We start from the raw sequence: 17,455 nt of genomic DNA on the forward strand, positions 1-17,455 counted from the left end.
GAAATAACAGCCTGTATCACTTGGTTGCCTAGCAACAGTAACAGATTATGTCTGCAGTTTGAGCCACAATTTATCCATAATTTAACATAATAAAAAATATAATACTACCAACATGTTTTTAATTATCCATTCATCCCCCATAAATATGGAAGAGCTGAAAATATCTGTGCAGCCTCTTGTTTCTACAGTGTTCAATAGAGGGCACTGTTTCCTTAGAGGTAATGCATGAGGTGTCTATGAGTTACAGATTCAGAGGTGCAAAATAATGCACTAAGTTTTACTCAAAGATTATTTAGAATATATTTTCAATAAACCAGTGGTTTCCAAGCTGTTTGTCCCAGCATACAGCAGTTAGCTATGCTGCTAATTAATCTTTCTAATTCAACAGCTAGCACTCTCATTAGACTCAGTGAGTGGATGTGTGCAGCCTGAAAGTGGCACTTGTATGGTTCACTGCCATGGCTGCAGTTTATTAAAAAAATAACAAAAACAAAAAAACTTTAATTGGCATTTTTAAAGAGGAGAGAGGACTGTTTCACTACTTCATGTGCAGTGTGTGTTTCTGCTGAAGGTTAGTTAAAACCAGCAAGTGATAAGAGCAGCAATGTTGATGAGCCTGATGCTTGTGTGCGTGTGTGTGAGTGTGTGTTACCTGCTGCCAGATTCCAGCTGTGAATGAGATGCTGATTGCCTGGTGTGCGACTGTGAGTGTGAGGAAGCATACAAAAACACTGGGCTGGAATGCTTAAATGAGATTTTATGACTGTTACTGTTATTTTGTGTGAAAGTAGACCAATGGTGACTCACTGTGTGAGATTATCTGACTAAACCTATGTCTGACATTCATAGAAGCAGGGGTGGCAAATATAAAATTAACAAGATTTACAAGATTGGTAACAAAACAACAAGAGAACTGTTCATATACTTAAGAAATACTAAACTCATAGACTGTATATAAAGCTGGACGACATGACAGCTTCCTAAATGTGATGATTGTGATTGGCCCTGGTGGCTGGCTGCAGCATAGGTCATATTAGTAATATATTTATTGCGGTTTTTGGCTAATAAAGCAGGATTAACATCATGATTAAAAGCTAGTGGAGCAGCCAAACTACTGTCATGATCCAGGGTTTTGTATGTTCCTGTTTTAGTTAGAAGGATGTGTTTCTGTGTGAGTTTTGCTTCCTCCTGTATCTTCCTCTGTGTTGATTACCTGCTCTGCCCTCATGTGTCGCACCTGTGTCTGATTGTCTCTCCTTTCCTAGTGCTTATCAGGTTATCCTTTGTCTTTTGGCCACTTTGTCTTGTTACTTTGTGACTCTTGTGTGTCCATCCTGCTATAGCCCTTTGAGTTTTGGTTTGTTTCCACCCTTGGTGTCAGGAATCCACCTGGGATCTTTTATTCTGAAGGAGAATGGACTTCTGACCTTACTCGCTTCTTTCCGGTGGATTCCCGCCGCTGGCCCAAACCGCGCCCCTAGTGTCCCGGAAGGCCTTCAGGTTGTATTTAGGACACTGACTTCTGCCTAGACTTTGCCAGATGGTCTTGTGTGTATTCCTAGCATTCCAGCAACTTTCTCTGCGCTTTCCTGAGTTTGTTATTTCCACCCATTGGTACTTCTGCCCGATTGGACTGCTCTTTGGTTTGGAAAAGTTTTGAACTCTGTCTCTTGCCTTTTCTCTGTCGGCAATGGCGCCCGGAGGACTGGCCGCGATTACCTAGAGAAGAAGGCGTCTGGACTTGTAAAGTTTTCTTGAAGACGTTTTGCTGCTCTGTCCAGGTGTCTTGCTTCAATCTTCTCTAGGTATCATGACCTGGATGATTGAGAATCTTCATTAACAGACCGCCATTACCGGACTTTGCCCGTTTTACGGACTAAGAGCCAGCCTGTTCCCTGACAGTGCTTTAGCATGGAGGACTGCCTAATTTTTGCCGACCTGTTCTGGAACTTTCACTTGAGTGACTATTCTGCTCCTGCATATTGAGCCCACCTGATCTCGGATCCTGGCACTTAGTGGATTTAGTTGTATGATATTTTTGTTCCTTGTGTATCTCCAAGCTTACCAGCCTTCAGATTTCCGTAGACCTTTGTAAACCTGATAATTACCATAGATTGTTTCTTGAAATACCTTAGCCTTGGTGTATTTGATAGCCTTTTTGTGTATTACCTCAGTCTGATTTTCAACCAGCCTTCACTTTAGCCCTTTTGTTTTGACTTTGTTTTGCTTATCTACTGCCTGCTGTCCTGCACTTTTGTCCGCCATCCTACCACCCCCCTGACAGCTACCGTCTTGATGTAGATCTGCATGTGTGTTTGAGTTAACAGATTGTTAACTCTTTTTAATGTGCTAATATGATTTTGAAGTGCTTTTTTTATTCTTAATACATTTGTTTCTACTATTGGCTATAAAAGCAGGAAGTAACACTGCGATTAGCAGCCAATAGTAGCCAATTTTGGCAGTTTGCTGCTCTGGAACATTCAGGTGTGTGTTAACACAATGACAAGAGAGAAAGACATAAACAATGGTGTTAGAGAAACAGCTGTTGCTGCATCAATCTGGAAAGACCATTTCAAACTATTTGGAACTAACGTTCAGTGGAGTTCAATCTACATCAGAATGATTAAAAAATCCAAGAATCAAGGTTTTGGAATGGACTAGTCAAAGCACAGACCTCAACCTGATTGAAATACCATACTGTGGTGGGATCTTAAGAGGTCTGTGCATAACCTAAACCTTGAAGAACTTCAACCATGTGAGAGACTCATAGCAGGTCTACATGGGAGGTATGTAGTATTCACTCACATTATTTGCTCGTTTGTTTTCTAAATCTACCTTAGGACATGAAGGCATGACCTCTGTGTGTGTAATAGAAAGTGTAATAGAAAATTCGTTTTTTTGTTTTTTGTCTGTTTTGCAGCACCTCTTTGTGTGTGTGTGATGGCAGACTTTATCGACGTTTGTGTTTGTGTGTTATATGTCAGCCAGCAGGTGGAAAAGCAAGGAAGGTTAAATGAGATTTGATTGGCTCTCACCTGGCAACAGAAGACCAAGTGTCTGCTTAGTGACCAGTCAGACGTTGCCTTAGCTTCTTTGCAAGTCATAAGTGCGACTTTGGGCACACATTATTGTATTTTTTTTGTGCATCCAAACTTTTTTTTTGGACAGATTTATATGAACTCACATGTGACCTAGAACCATCAGTCAGTCTTTAACCTGACTTAAAGACTTGCTTTGAGGTGTACCAACAGTACTTTGTTTAGAAAAAAAAAGAAACCTTGAGACAAATATTGATTTCTATGTTTTGCTCTGCCTGCTGCAGCAAAACCCAGTCCTCGTGCAGTGAAGGGGCCTTGAGGTCATGCCGGTGAGTCTGGAGCCTCACTGGTGTGTTGACCGACTTCACACTGTACGGAAGTTTTGACTGACAGCTGTTCCTCTGCCTGGCCCCTGGTTGCGTTTCTGTCTGAAGGAAACAGAGCTGATGTTTCTCTCGGCATTCTGAGCCAAACTTTTAGTGAATTTAAAATGACATGTTTTGACATCCTGTCAAAGTGGTTCTCTAAGGCTTACATTATTCATAAACTAAAGAGTTCCTACAGTTTCTCACACCGCTCTACCTCTATCATTTACATCTTAGATTTAGAGATTTAGCGTTTTGAGTGGATGATGCAGCTAGCCAGGGTCCTTCTTTGCTTGCTTTTCTTATGTCACAAACTGTGGTCACCGGAATAAGCACATATGTAATGCGGTGCCAAAATAATGATGAAGAAATTTGTTGCTGATGGGAGAAGTTTGTATTGTTTATTACATAGATTGTATATAAAACATGGAGGGTAGGTAGCCCCATTCCCAACTGCCCCTTTCCCTTAGTCGGTTCTAACACCATTGTACAACACTGAGGCCAAATGTGTTTTTTTCGATGTATGTTTCAGTTGTTGGATTATTCATGGTTATTTTTGCCTTTTTTACGTAGTTCCAGGGCAGCAATGGCGGTGCAGTGGTTAGCACTGCCACCTCAAAGCAAGAAGGGTCGACAGGACACCCATTTTCCTGATGAAGTGAGTCCAGAAATGGGTAGATAGATGGACTTATTTTGAAAATTGACTTTCCTTCCTGAGTGTGTGTGTGTTTGTCTGTCTTACTTCCTCTTGTTTTTCACCCTCCACTGTGATTGCATACAGCTCCCTAATTGTTTCCACCTGTGTCTCATCACCATGCGCCTTTCCAATGCCTTTGTCAGTCGGTATGTGTTGCTTCTCAGCCTTGCCTGTGTCTTCTACGGTTTGTTGTAGTTTTGTGGTTTTTGCTTGCTCTGTTGCTCTCTGGGTGGATTTGTTTTCTTGACCTTTTGGGAGTTTTTTTTAAGCTTATGTATTTGTTGAATATTTATTTTTTTGCCTTGCATTTGGGTCCAATCTCCCACTGTAGCTGTTCCAACCTGCTTCAGAACCCCTTTTTGGATTTCAACACCAAACCCGCAAAACCACTTCCCAAATCTTTTACATTGTACAGTTGGCTCGTGAGGCTTCAAACGTCACCATACCTCATCAACACAATCAAGACTACTCAACACATGCTTTGAAGCCTCAACACAGAAGGACACATCACTAGATTAAAAACTACCTAACATTATCTCTAAGGGCTACGTTTAGCTTTTAATTATTTCCCCTCTAGTAACATGGTGGAGGTGGTGTTTATAACATATGCTGCAGCCAGCCTGGCTGCATGCTTTAACCCTGAATGGGGGGAAAAAATAGGAAAAGAGATGCAGCTTACTTAGTGACGATATTGTGTATATGGATGGGCCCCATATAATCAAATGCTGGTAACTCATGTGGATCTTAATACCTGGTCTGAATGTCTATAACATACACCAAGACACATCTGCCTGTGTAATGACTCCATGACAGTAGAGTGTTATTTGGTACATGAAGGAAAGAAGGTACCACTTTTCAGCCTCCTCTTCCTCTCAGATTAGCATGCAGTCCCCTGCTGAGGCTGTGTTGGTCTTAACACAACAGCCTCACCATTATCCCTGTGGGGAATAAAATAAGAAAACATACTGACGTTGCAGCAGAAAGAAAGAGGGTAGAAGAGATGACAAGGAGAATACAAGTTAACTGAGAAGATGCCATGTTTCAATCTGAAACCCTAAATAGTCACTTAATTAATGACGAATTGGTCATAAAACAATCAGCTCTTATTAATATTTAGTCTTATCTACAAAGACTTACAGTAGACTTCTAAGAGTAGAAGAGTGGATCTGCTATGTGTGTTTGTCCATCTTTTGCGTTCACTTGTGTGAGAGAAAATGGCACATAAATGTGTGTTTGTCTGATAACAAGTGCAGCATAAACCAGCTGCTGTTCCACTTTTAATACTCAGCAGGGACACACACACACACTCATTTTACACCTCCCAGCATCAAAAGCTTTGCAATAGTGCTTTCATTTCTGGTTGAAAGGTGGGTCATCCCTACGATCCCCTGTGTTAGAAGCTGCCAATTATAGTGACTGAGTTTCGTGAAACAGGGCTCAACGTTGTGTTGACAATTCTTGAAACGACCACACAACCACAGCCACCGAGGCTGTAATATATTTTTTTTTTCTGTTTAGCACGTTAAAACTTGAAAAATGTACATATAAACAAAAAATTATCTCAAAGGGAGATCAATAATGAATAAAATCAGTCTATAATTTCAATAGTCGGTGTATTTGAACAGTGAGAGACAGAATAATAAACGAATTCAGATACATTCATTTTTTTTGTTTAAAGTTATAAATGAATTTCCATTTTCATGAATGAAATAAGTATTTGATCCCTTTAGTAGCTGAAGGAAGGAGGTTCTCACCCAAGATTTGATGGTACACGGCCCCATCCATCCTCTCTGTGATGCAGTGCAGTTGTTCTGTCCCCTTGGCAGAAAGACACCCCCAAAGCATAATGTTTCCACCTCCATGTTTGAAGGAGGGGACGGTGTTCTTGGAGTCATAGGCAGCATTCTTCCTCCTCCAAACACGGCGAGTTAATGTGATGCCAAAGAGCTTGATTTTGGTCTCATCTGACCACAACACTTTCAGCCAGTCCTCCTCTGAATCATTCAGATGTTCAATGCCAAACTTCAAACTGGCCCGTACATGTGCTTTTTTGAGCAGGGGGGACCTTGCGGGAGCTGCAGGATTTCAATCCTTCATGGTGTAGTGTGTTACCAACTGTCTTCTTGGTGACTATGGTCTCAGCTGCCTTAAGATCATTGACAAGTTCCTTCTTAGCCAGCTGCTTGGCGATGATCTTGTAGTCCATTCCAGCCTTGTTTAGGGCCACAGTCTTGTCCCTCTTTGGTCTTGGCCATGGTGAAGGGTTTGGAATCTGGATTGATTGATAGCTTCTGTGGACAGGTGTCTTTTATTCAGGTAAAGAGCTGAGAGGGCTCCCAGTGTCAGCTCCTTACTTGTATAAAATACACCTGGGAGCAGAAATCTGGCTGATTGATGGAGGATCAAATATTTATTTATTTCATGAAAATGTTAATTGATTTATAACTTTTTTAAAAAGCATTTTTCTGGATTTTTTTTTTTACAAAAACTTACAAACTTACAAAATCTGTTGTTGTTAGGTTTTATTTGCCTAATACGGAGCTCCACTAGAATCGGATGTTTTACAAAAAAAAACAATTAAAAGAGGGAGTAGTTTACATTCTATTTATATTGTGTTGTAGAGCTCAAATCAACTGTGGTTAGTGTATGTGTGCATGTGTGTGTTGAGCCAGATAAGCCTGTAAGTCTGCTGCATGTTTGCAGTCACGCCACGGTGTGTTGAGATGCAGAGTCCTCAGAGATTTTCGTTTTCTCTCAGCATCCCTCAGCACGAAGCCTCAGGAGAGAGAAGAGAAGAGGCATGGGACGCTTCATCAATAATTTAAAGTGCAACACTGAATTCACTCCCCCCATGGAGTGAAAAGTAGGTTCCCGCCTGTCCGGGGTTTTAAAAGAGGGAGAGAGCATGGCCAGACAGATTGACAGAGAGAGACAGCTGGATAAAAGAGATGGAGGAGCAGAGTCAAGGGAATTCTTTCAACTTTTTGCACAGGCTGGATGCAGCACTGCAGAGAAGAAAACTTTAAAATTATTCAAAGATAAACAAGGTGATAGAAGATGCTATAGCCAAAAGTATGTGGACAACAGCTATGGACATCACACACAATGTGCTATAACGCCGCTTTGTTCCCTCAGCAGTGCGACGCACAAGATGCAGTATCCATGGTGACGTGTCTGTTGTGCAAAAGATTTGAGCACAAAGGCACAAAGGTGAAACTGCGAATTCATCAGTCAATCTATCACCTGTGGTCGAGAGCAACAGAATGAGGTCACAGATACGAGCGTATCGGGCTGTTTGTATCTCATTCCTCTCTTCTCGGCAGGGTGTTTGGATTTAGACATTCAGGAGGAGTTCGGGTTTGAGCTGCTGCTCCCTCATGTTGAAAGGAGGGTGGTTCAGAATCTCATTTCTGTTAGGGGTTCTATGGAGGGTCTGAACAGTTCTCTGTGAGAAGCAACAACAGAAAGTGGAAGTTGTCTTATGGGTCGTGTACATTTGCTGTGCGAACACATTATGCAACAGTCTAAGCTCATAAATATCAATACAAATCTCATTTCCCCCTATAATTTTTGCTAAGAGAGGCTAACATGCTACTATGCAAAGAATCCTGCATATATATATATATATATATATATATATATATATATATATATATTATATATATATATATATATATATATATATATATATATATATATATATATATATATATATATATATATATATTATATATATATATATATATTATATATATATATATATATATATATATATATATATTAGGGATGTCCCGATCAGGTTTTTTTGCCTTTGAGTCCGAGTCTGAGTCATTTGATTTTGAGTATCTGCCGATACCGAGTCCCGATCCGATACTTTCAAGATTCTCTATAAGATCAATAAACTTTAATTTCTAAAGAACATTTAACACTGGAAAGGCCCCAATCATCAACATTATTATTATTATTATTATTGTTAATATTAATGTTGATATTATTATTATGAGTAGTGGTAGGCCTATTACCATAGCTTATCTGAGCATAGTCAATGGAGTTAAGTCAAACCAACTAGCACGTCATGAGCAACAGAGCCAAACAGCACCACTCTCTGGGAGTGGGCTCACCTGTACGCACATGTGCTTGTGTGCGCACGCGTTTGTGTTTGCGTGTGTGTATGCGCATCAGGCCGCTGCAGACAGCTGCAGTGAATTTTACAAACGCCACCATGTAGACAGAAACACATAGAAACTGACAGCAGAGATGGCACCAGAGGACTGGGCAAGAGAACTAGAATGGGTGGCGCTGCAGCGAGTGAGAAGGCAGAGAACTTCACTGGTACTGGCGACGCAGACAGCGAGCTGATCGTGGTCTGCTCAGAACATTCCGTAAACGTTACACAATGAGTTAAAAAAATAAGAACTACCTGTTGATTTGACACATTTTAAGACAGAAGCCGCGGGCCATATAAAGTCCGACGGCCTTTATACGCTACGACGCACCGGAGTGACGTCTTTTGTCATCCAGTCTCTCTGGCAGCGAGAGGGAGAGAGAAAGAGAGGAAAACAAACCAGCATGCAAATGTAATTTATCGCGGCCGAAAACCTTAATTTATCGTGCAATTAATTGATTTATTGTTTATCGCGACAGGCCTAGTCAAACCCCTACACTACAGGAAACAGGGCCACCCTGCACAGAAGGCGTTAACTTTGAGAGCCCTAATAAATATATATCCGAGTCCTGATCGGGAGGTAACATCCGATTCCGATCGAGTCTAAAATCACGTAATCGGATCGGGACATCCCTAATATATATAGAACAGTAATTCAATCCATTGTCTATTACCACATGCACTTTGATGCAGATCCAGATGATGAGACTGATATGACCTTACAGACATGATGTAACTGTAAGCGCTTGGTCATACCCATAAGCACTTTGTGCTGTCGTCTCATATCAATTCTGCCATCTGTAACGATCCTAAGAAAGACACGATGAAAGCAAGAACACACAACCTTTTGTACAGTTTTCTTTGTGAGGACACTTATTGACAAAATGCGTTCCCTAGCCCCTAACCCTAACCTTAACCATCATAACTAAGTCACTCACCCTAATCCCCAAATCGGACCTTAACCAAGGAATCCTCAAATAGCCATCGCAAGGGATCTAAAAATCAAAATGTCCTCACTCAAACAGGTCCTCACAAAGATAGCTGTACAAGTGCATACACACATATACACGCAGTTCCCCTGTGGGACTGGTGTAAAGATAAATTAATCATCGAAAACCAAACTTGCCTCAAGCCTGGATTGCACCTTGAAATTAATAGTATAGCATCCTCCCTTCTCTCCTTTGCTCTTTCACTCTTATTCTCTAGCTATACCTTGTAAAAAAATCGCTGTGCTTTTTCTTTGTGTGCTTGACAAACGCAGGTGTATCAAGGAGAAGAAGCTACAGCAGCTTGTTGTGTTTTCTCAGCATGGGTGTTGCCATGATGACCCTCCAATTCTCAGCAGTGTAACCGCACTGACCCTGAGGTAGGAGCAGTAGGTGGTTTTAGAATTGAGTTCTCACAAGTACACTGGTATTTTGTGTGTGTGCGTGTGTGTGAATTTTGGACAAGAAACACAACAAATATTGGTGAGATGATATTTTAGTATTCTGCTTTCGTTTCATCCATTCTGTAGTATTGATGAGGCAGCAGTGTTCTGCTCAGGCCAATCAGGCTGAGGCATTCACTGACTGCTGAGCTGCTGCAGCCCAAAGCTGACCAGCACCAGGACAGACTTTATTTTCAGCAGCAGCAGGCAGCTGCTTCTCTCTAAGCTCCTGCACAGGTGGAAAGAGTGTAGAAAGTATAGTAAGAAAGAGCCTTACTATCAATATAGGATGTAGGGTTTGTGTTAATGTTGTGTTTTTACTACCAATATTGATAATGTTCCTGTTCTTCTGGACAAAGTTCTCATCTTTACTGTAGCTCAGTCATCAATATATTGAGTGGCCTTCACATTGTTTAATTATAATGATTATCCCAACCAGCAGGGGGCGCTAGCAACCCAGCATTTTTCATAAGCGACCTTATAAATGCATTTTTGTGACTGCCTCTGATATTTTTCACACACACACACACAGATGCACTGTTCTCACACAGCAGGAGTCCTTTTTGAATAGACTTGATTGTTGTAATTGAAATAGTCAAAACAAATTATTTGTCTGCATTGTCAGTCCTATGAAGAACAGTGACTTTGATGGAAAGTTGTTTTTGACGGGCAAATATCAGACCTCCCTTGTTTGTTAGTGTCTTTGTATATTTGTGCACATGAATAGATAATGAAGAGGGCACGGCGAAGTTCTGACAAGTTGAATTTGTTTGTCCTAGAACTAGTGTTATTTACTTGAGAGAAAAAGTGACCTTGTAAAGTTTGTGAACACTGAAAAAGAGACTTGGACTCCGTTTAGACTGGGGAAAGTCAGTTCGGCTAGAGTGGGATTGGATCTGGATTGCTTTAAAGCCGGACATGTTTAGATCTATTTTCAAATCCAGCTATTGCACACATATGTCCACGCTCAATTCGGTATCTTTGCTGTCCTTTAAACTGCTAGGTGTTGCATCGTAAAATTCAGACCCCATTCAGTCCAGGGTAGCACAGAGTGTGCGCATGTGTCGTGCATTTTTTTCTTGTTTTTTTCCTGGTCCAGAGTGCAGTTGATTCCCCTGTAGCCGTAAAGCAGGATACGGCCCGAACCATTTTCTAGCCAGATTGATTACACAAGTCTGACCGAGGTCATAGTCTCTCCATTGTGTCCTAGATCTTCCCCGGGGCCTCCTCCCAATGTGACATGCCCAGAACACCTCCCAAGGGAGGCTTCCAAGGGGCATCCGAAACAGATGCACAAACCACATGACTCCTCGATGTGGAGGTGCAGTGGCTGTACTATGAGATCCTCCAAGGGAACACCCAGCCACCCTGCAGAGGAAACACTTGTATCTGAGATCTTTCCCTTTTGATCATGACCCAAAGCTCATGGCCATAGGTGAGAGTAGGAACATAGATTGACTGGTAAATTCAAAACCAAAACGGACCGATACATTGACTGCATTGCTGCAGAAGCTGCACTGATCTGCCTATCAATCTCACATTCCATCCTTCCCTCACTCGCGAACAAGACTCTGAAGTAATGACAGTAATGATGAATCCACAGAGAACAATACAGCAATACAGTGTCAGATTGGATTTTTAGAAAAACAATTTTTAAAAGTTGAGAGCCATGTATTCGTATACCTTGGTGGAACATTGTACCTTGTGGTTCAGATTGACAGATTTTCTTTGTACTCCTGTCCTGTCAGTCCAACTGTTGTTTAGTTGTAGTACATAGTCATGTAAAATTGGTGCAACAAGACCAACAAAATGGACGTATTGCCTGACATATGACATTATGTTACGTTTACGCTAAGGGATTGAATTGACAGATGTCATCCGATCAGCCACAGAGTAAGGAGGTAGGTAGGGGTTGCTGGAGGTCCAACACCCCCCCCCCCCCCCCCCCCCCCATAGCATTAAAACAAAAACTACTGGTTAAGGTTAGGCATTTTAAACAGTGTAAAGGTGTAGGTACAGGTACAGAATTTTTCTTCTTGAAATTTTCCTATAGACACATGAAATGTGAAATAATACAAAATGTCAAGGTGTCAGGCTTGTTACAGGATTAGTGAACCACAGAGGAAGTGGTTATACACCAAGCAAAAGTTATAGGAGTGTGTAATAATCAATAATTCATTTTCAGGATTTGTTCTGCTCTGCAAATTTTGACTGTATCCTATCCTGTGGCAGAGATGTTTGATCTGTTTACATGGCTGTAAAACCCTGAGATGATGCCTTAGACCAAACACACAGCTTATAAAAGAGCCGTGGAGTAATGTACTGTTGGGTTTTCAGTCCTTCAGTCATTATTTAGTTCTTGAATCCTCAGTGATTCACCTTCCCTGAACTTTTTAAGACTAATTTCCATCTAGGATTTTTGTCTCTTGGTAGTTCTGCATGCCCACCTAAGCCCGAGGCTTACTCAACCTCTAATGAACAGTGAACGCTGTTGTCAGTCCCGATCAGACGGAGCAGCAGGGAAGCGGATGAGGAACAGGACTAGGAGAGAGGTAGGGGCAGTTCAATCGGGATGAGGAAAAAGTAGTTTAGTTCTCATCGATTCACTTCTTCTATTCTGTGTCTCGACAGAAAAGATGAAAAAAAGATAAAGTACCTGAAAGAAATCGTGGTGTCAGGTGATTTCCATGTCAGAGACTGAATGGTGTCGTTTTTTTTTAAGTTACTTGATCAGCAGAAAATCGTTTCAGACACTCAATGCCCTTTTGATGCTTTTTCCACATCTCCTGCTGTTGCTAGGCAATGCCTACTTTGTTGCCTTATTTATATACTTGTGAGTCAGTGAACTGCACATGATAACAATCAGCAGCTGGACCCCTATAATCAGATGCACAGTCACACATTTCTAAAATTAGAAACCCTTCCAAAAAAAAAACTTTAGTAGCACCAAGTAACATCTACAGCAAAAGTCACACTTGAAGATATTATATGAAAACAAAGTATTATTCTTATTTCAATCAACAGTTTTCCTAATTTGTGTGTTTCAAGACAAACCATGACCTTTACCTATACCCTGTCTTTTAACACATAACCCCAATTATAAGTGAAAAGGAAACAGCTTGAGATCCTGAATAAAGGTTCTCCATGCTGCCTTTACCCCAGTTCATCCTCAGCCCAGCATAATTATAAACATGTGTTACATCTAGGGGCATTTTTTTTTACATGAGTGTGTTGTTCAAAGTAGGTGCTGAGTGCTAATCTCACTTTGTGGTACCTTCCTCTTGTTGGTGGAAACTTAAGATGGGGGACACATTGGTTTTTCCAGTCTGCACTGGTTGGGGACAGTAGTCGGCACCAAAATCTGTTAGTGTGTGAGGGAGTGAAAACACAAATGTGTAAGGAGAACAGACCGTCAATCAATCAATTTTTTTCATTATTATTAATATATTTATTTAATAGGGACAAAACAAAAGCATTGTTACAGTTTCAACAGCAACTGCTCTGCAACCTGTTCATAGGTCATCTAGCTAATAGCTAATTTGCAGACCAGGTCCCTAAGACAATACAAATACAAACAATAAGACAGGACACAATCATTAAAAACATACAGTACACATAATACAGACTACAATACAATAGTCATGCAAATTTTGAGCCCAGTCTGGTGACAAAATGTGTTGTCACCAGACAACACCAGTGTAGGCCATGTTTACTTCTTCTTCTTCTTCTTTCTTTTCCTTCTTCTTCTTCTTTGAGTTTTTGAGTTTGAGTTTTAGTGTGTCCTCCTAGTCTTTTCAAAATCTGTTGAGACGTGTAGTGTGTCCCCACCCAAACAGTGAAAAGTTCTGCACATAAAAAGGTTAAAGGTAATGTCAGATGGTTAGAGCTATATTGGAGCTGTATAATGCTCGAAAGTCTGTGGATGCAGTGTAAAGAAGATTGACTGCTAGATGTTTACATATAAATTCACTTTATTCAATTTTAATAGACACAGCAGTGCCCCGACTCTTGACTGATGAATGAAGTAGAGATGGAATTTGACATCAGGGATGCAGAGAAATGTGAATGAACAAGTTGGATGGAGTTGTTTTTTTTATATATTAAAAGCAAAATCAATCCCCCTACCTGAACGGTTTCTCAAGTGCACACATGCTCATACATTTGTGCTTTTGCCCACTGAATAATCTGCCGTCACCAGGGCAACAAGACAGCATAAAAACCAAATAGCCAGCCAGTGCACATAAACAAACTAGACCAATAGGAAGTAGCTTGGAACCATTCGTCCCTCTCAACATTTTTGGTCTGGTTTTCCCTCTCTGTCTGTCTACAATGTGTTGCTGCTTTCCACCCTGATGATGGTTCAGTTAAAAGGTGAATGGGGGGTTTTCTTTAAAGAGCATCTTTTTAAAATAATTTTTATGTCCAGTTTCTATTTATGGGATGATGGTGGGGGTCTTACAGGGTTGGGAATAAGGAGGATTTGAGAGATTGGACAACATTGGATTGGATTGGAAGAAATATGAAATATTGTGATACAAGATCTAAGTTTGTCAGTTTGCCCGCTGAGTGATCCAAGAGTGATTCAATCCTTTTAAACTCCCATGTTAAGACGGCTAACTTTACAGGAGAAATAAACATGTCTACAACCTGTTGACAACCTCTATTGATAAGTTCTCTTTCTCTGTTTAAGGAGTATAGATGGGCTGTGATGCTGTGACCGTCAGAACCTCTTGCACAGACTCAAAAGGGTGCTTCAGAAACCTACAGGTGACATCAAGGAAAAGCTTCACCCGTAGATGTATACTGTGGTCTTGTGTGTGAGAGTAAAATGTCACACAGTTTGAGAAGGAAGTGTTTAGCTGTGAGTTTGAGTCCCCCTGACACCACAAGCTGTTTTATTTCCATCTGTGGTTAAGTTTCATTTTTAAATCGAGGTTGGGGTTTGGCGTTAAAAACAAAAAACAAAATTACAGGTTGAGGCAAAGGTCACCCACTTTTTGTTTACTCTATGAATGGCTCTCTTTCTCCCTAACATACACACACAGTGTGTAGACACACAATTATGTGCAAAAATACTTCCTATAACTCCATATACAAGCCAGAAAATACACTTCATAAGCACGGGCCTGCAGGTAAAGGGTTTTAATAGGGTCATTAAGTTGTTAACTGTAAAAATCACAAATTTTACCTCCTACCAACAGGGTAAACCACCAACAATCAATAATGCATGATTATGTAGTGCCATGGCTGTGCAGTCAAAAAATGTGGTTATAATGGAAATCTATGGGACAAAAATGCAAAAACTGTAAGTAGCTGTGTGTTTTTTTCCATTTATCGGCACCACCCCTTACGAAATTGGTGATTAAAGGGTTAAAATCCTGGGGAAAAATGATTGTTTTACTACTTTTGATCAGAACTGAAGTTAATTAAAAGGTCCATGCAAAAAAATATGAAAAAATTAGTGAACATTAGTGAAGACTGGAGTCTGAATTCTCAAGAGAAGACTAGAAGGCAGGATGAGTGAGGGAACAGTGGGTTGGCTTTAGTTTAATTACTGGTGTGTTGTCGTTGCACTGAGTCGGTCCACATTGCACAATAAAGCTCAGTTTTTTTTCTCTCTTCTGCAAGGTTTCTTTGGAACCTAAGGCAATGCATGAAATATGCTGTTTCTTGTCTGCATTGAGCAACATAAAGTGAAACCTGACAGTGATTCAGAGGTGCCTCCTTATCCTCTAGCTGTGCAACCCTTTTTAGGAATCATTAGCATCTTTGTGTGCATAAGTTAGACAACTAGAGGGCATATTATGGTTGGGAAACATCCAAAAGAGTCCAAACACATGCACATATATTTCTCTGGCCCAATCTCTTTGTGTTTGTAGGGGAGTGATGGCAATGGCTGGCGAAAATGGTGACTGTGGAGGGGAGCGTTTGTCTTTGCAGATTATCCTTACCCTCAATCCCTTACCCCCTTTTTTAACTCCTACCCTTAACCAGTAGTTTTTAATTAGAAATGAAGTGTTAAGTCCCACAATGTGCCATCTTAATTGCACTCTTTGTGGCTGTATCGGTCCCATGATAAGATTTACGTCGGCCAATACAACCATATGTTCCACTAGCTTAAGAACGTAAATCATATCTTCCTGTCTGATCTGACGTATTGCTGACCACATGTGGTATTATTCTGTGAGAATGAAGATAAAGCAAGAATTAGAGCACATTTCCACAACCTGTAACTCTTCTTGCTATAATCATTGTTTGACTTGTTAGTTCCTTCCAGTGTGATTCAGTCGCTGTAATCACTGCTGTTTGTTCTCCATTTTTCTGTGAGAATCTCAACATTTCATCTAGTGCAACGGTGCTCTTCATAACACACTTATCGACACACCTGCACAAACAATTTATCAAAATGAATGAAAGCATCTCTTTTCAACAGCCCACTGCTTCGATCTGTCTGTCGATTGTGGAAAACCCAAGCAAGTTTATAGTGATAATACTCTTCTAAAACTTGAAGATTTCGATCCTGTTGCACTCTGTCTTAACATCTTTGTATGTATTCAAGCCTCTGTGACTAATGGGAACAGTCCTCTGTACATGCCAATACTGTCTATGTTTGTGAGAAGCTACCAAGGCAGAAAATGGACAGAATATAGAAAGAGAAGAGACGACTACAGGTCTATGTGAGCTGAATGGGAATGCAGAACTCGGTGAAGAGCACACATGGAGTAAAACTGTAATTTTGAGTTTATGATCTTGTACATATGGTCCAGACTTTTAAACATAATCCTCTTTGATATCTGCATTTTTAGACACAACACTTAAACACTTATATTGTGTAAAACAACAGGAGGAACCGGTTTTAGAACAAGAGGCAATAGTTTGCTGCAGTGTTATCGATACCTGTTCTGGCACACTGAGCTATTGCAATATTTTCACACTTTCCAGAAGAGACATAGTTTCAAGGTTTGTGGTAATCATTAAGGTGCTGTCACTGCTAATCAATAATTTTTCTAATCTTTACTTTAAATGTTTACTTAAGCATCACAGAGAAGCAGTGTGTGTGTGTGTGTGTGTGTGTGTGTGTGCATGTGTGCGCGCATGCATCTACATCGCCACAGTAGAGTTATGTGGGAAATGTACCTTTATTTATCAGTCCAAGTTGCACAGAAAGACAAGGAGTGACCTTTAGATTACCGTATTGTCATGTATATAACGCCATCTGAAAAATTGGATCATCTTTATTAAAGTTCTAGATTTTACATATCAATTTTGTACATAGCAATTTAGACATTTACTAGTCATCAAACTAGTAGTCATCACTCATTTACAATATTTAACATCTAAACTTAACCTAGTAGTTAAAGGAATACACCATGAAAACTGAAATATACTAAAATAACCAAGAACTAAGGGTTAACTCACAAACAAAAATACTGGGTCACTTGCTTTACAGAGGAGCAGCAACTTACATCCACTGGTTGGCATATGAAGAAAAATAAAAAATTTGTATAATTGGCACAGACTGTCGCTGCACACAAACAGCGGTTTCTATAGCAACAAAATCTAAACATCACGTAAACACATAAGGCCCTAGAGGGCTAGACTTAGCTACTAACTGTCTCATTGCAACAATTAAAACATAAATAAAAAATGATTTCTTCCAAAAAGGCAGGGGTCGGCTTATAATCAGAGTGATCGTATATATTTGGGACAATAGAGTAGGTAACCTGAACAGGGACCCCGACCAGTAGCTCGAAGTGCAGA

Source organism: Parambassis ranga, chromosome 19 (genome assembly GCF_900634625.1).
Source record: "Parambassis ranga chromosome 19, fParRan2.1, whole genome shotgun sequence".
NCBI lineage: Eukaryota > Metazoa > Chordata > Actinopteri > Ambassidae > Parambassis > Parambassis ranga.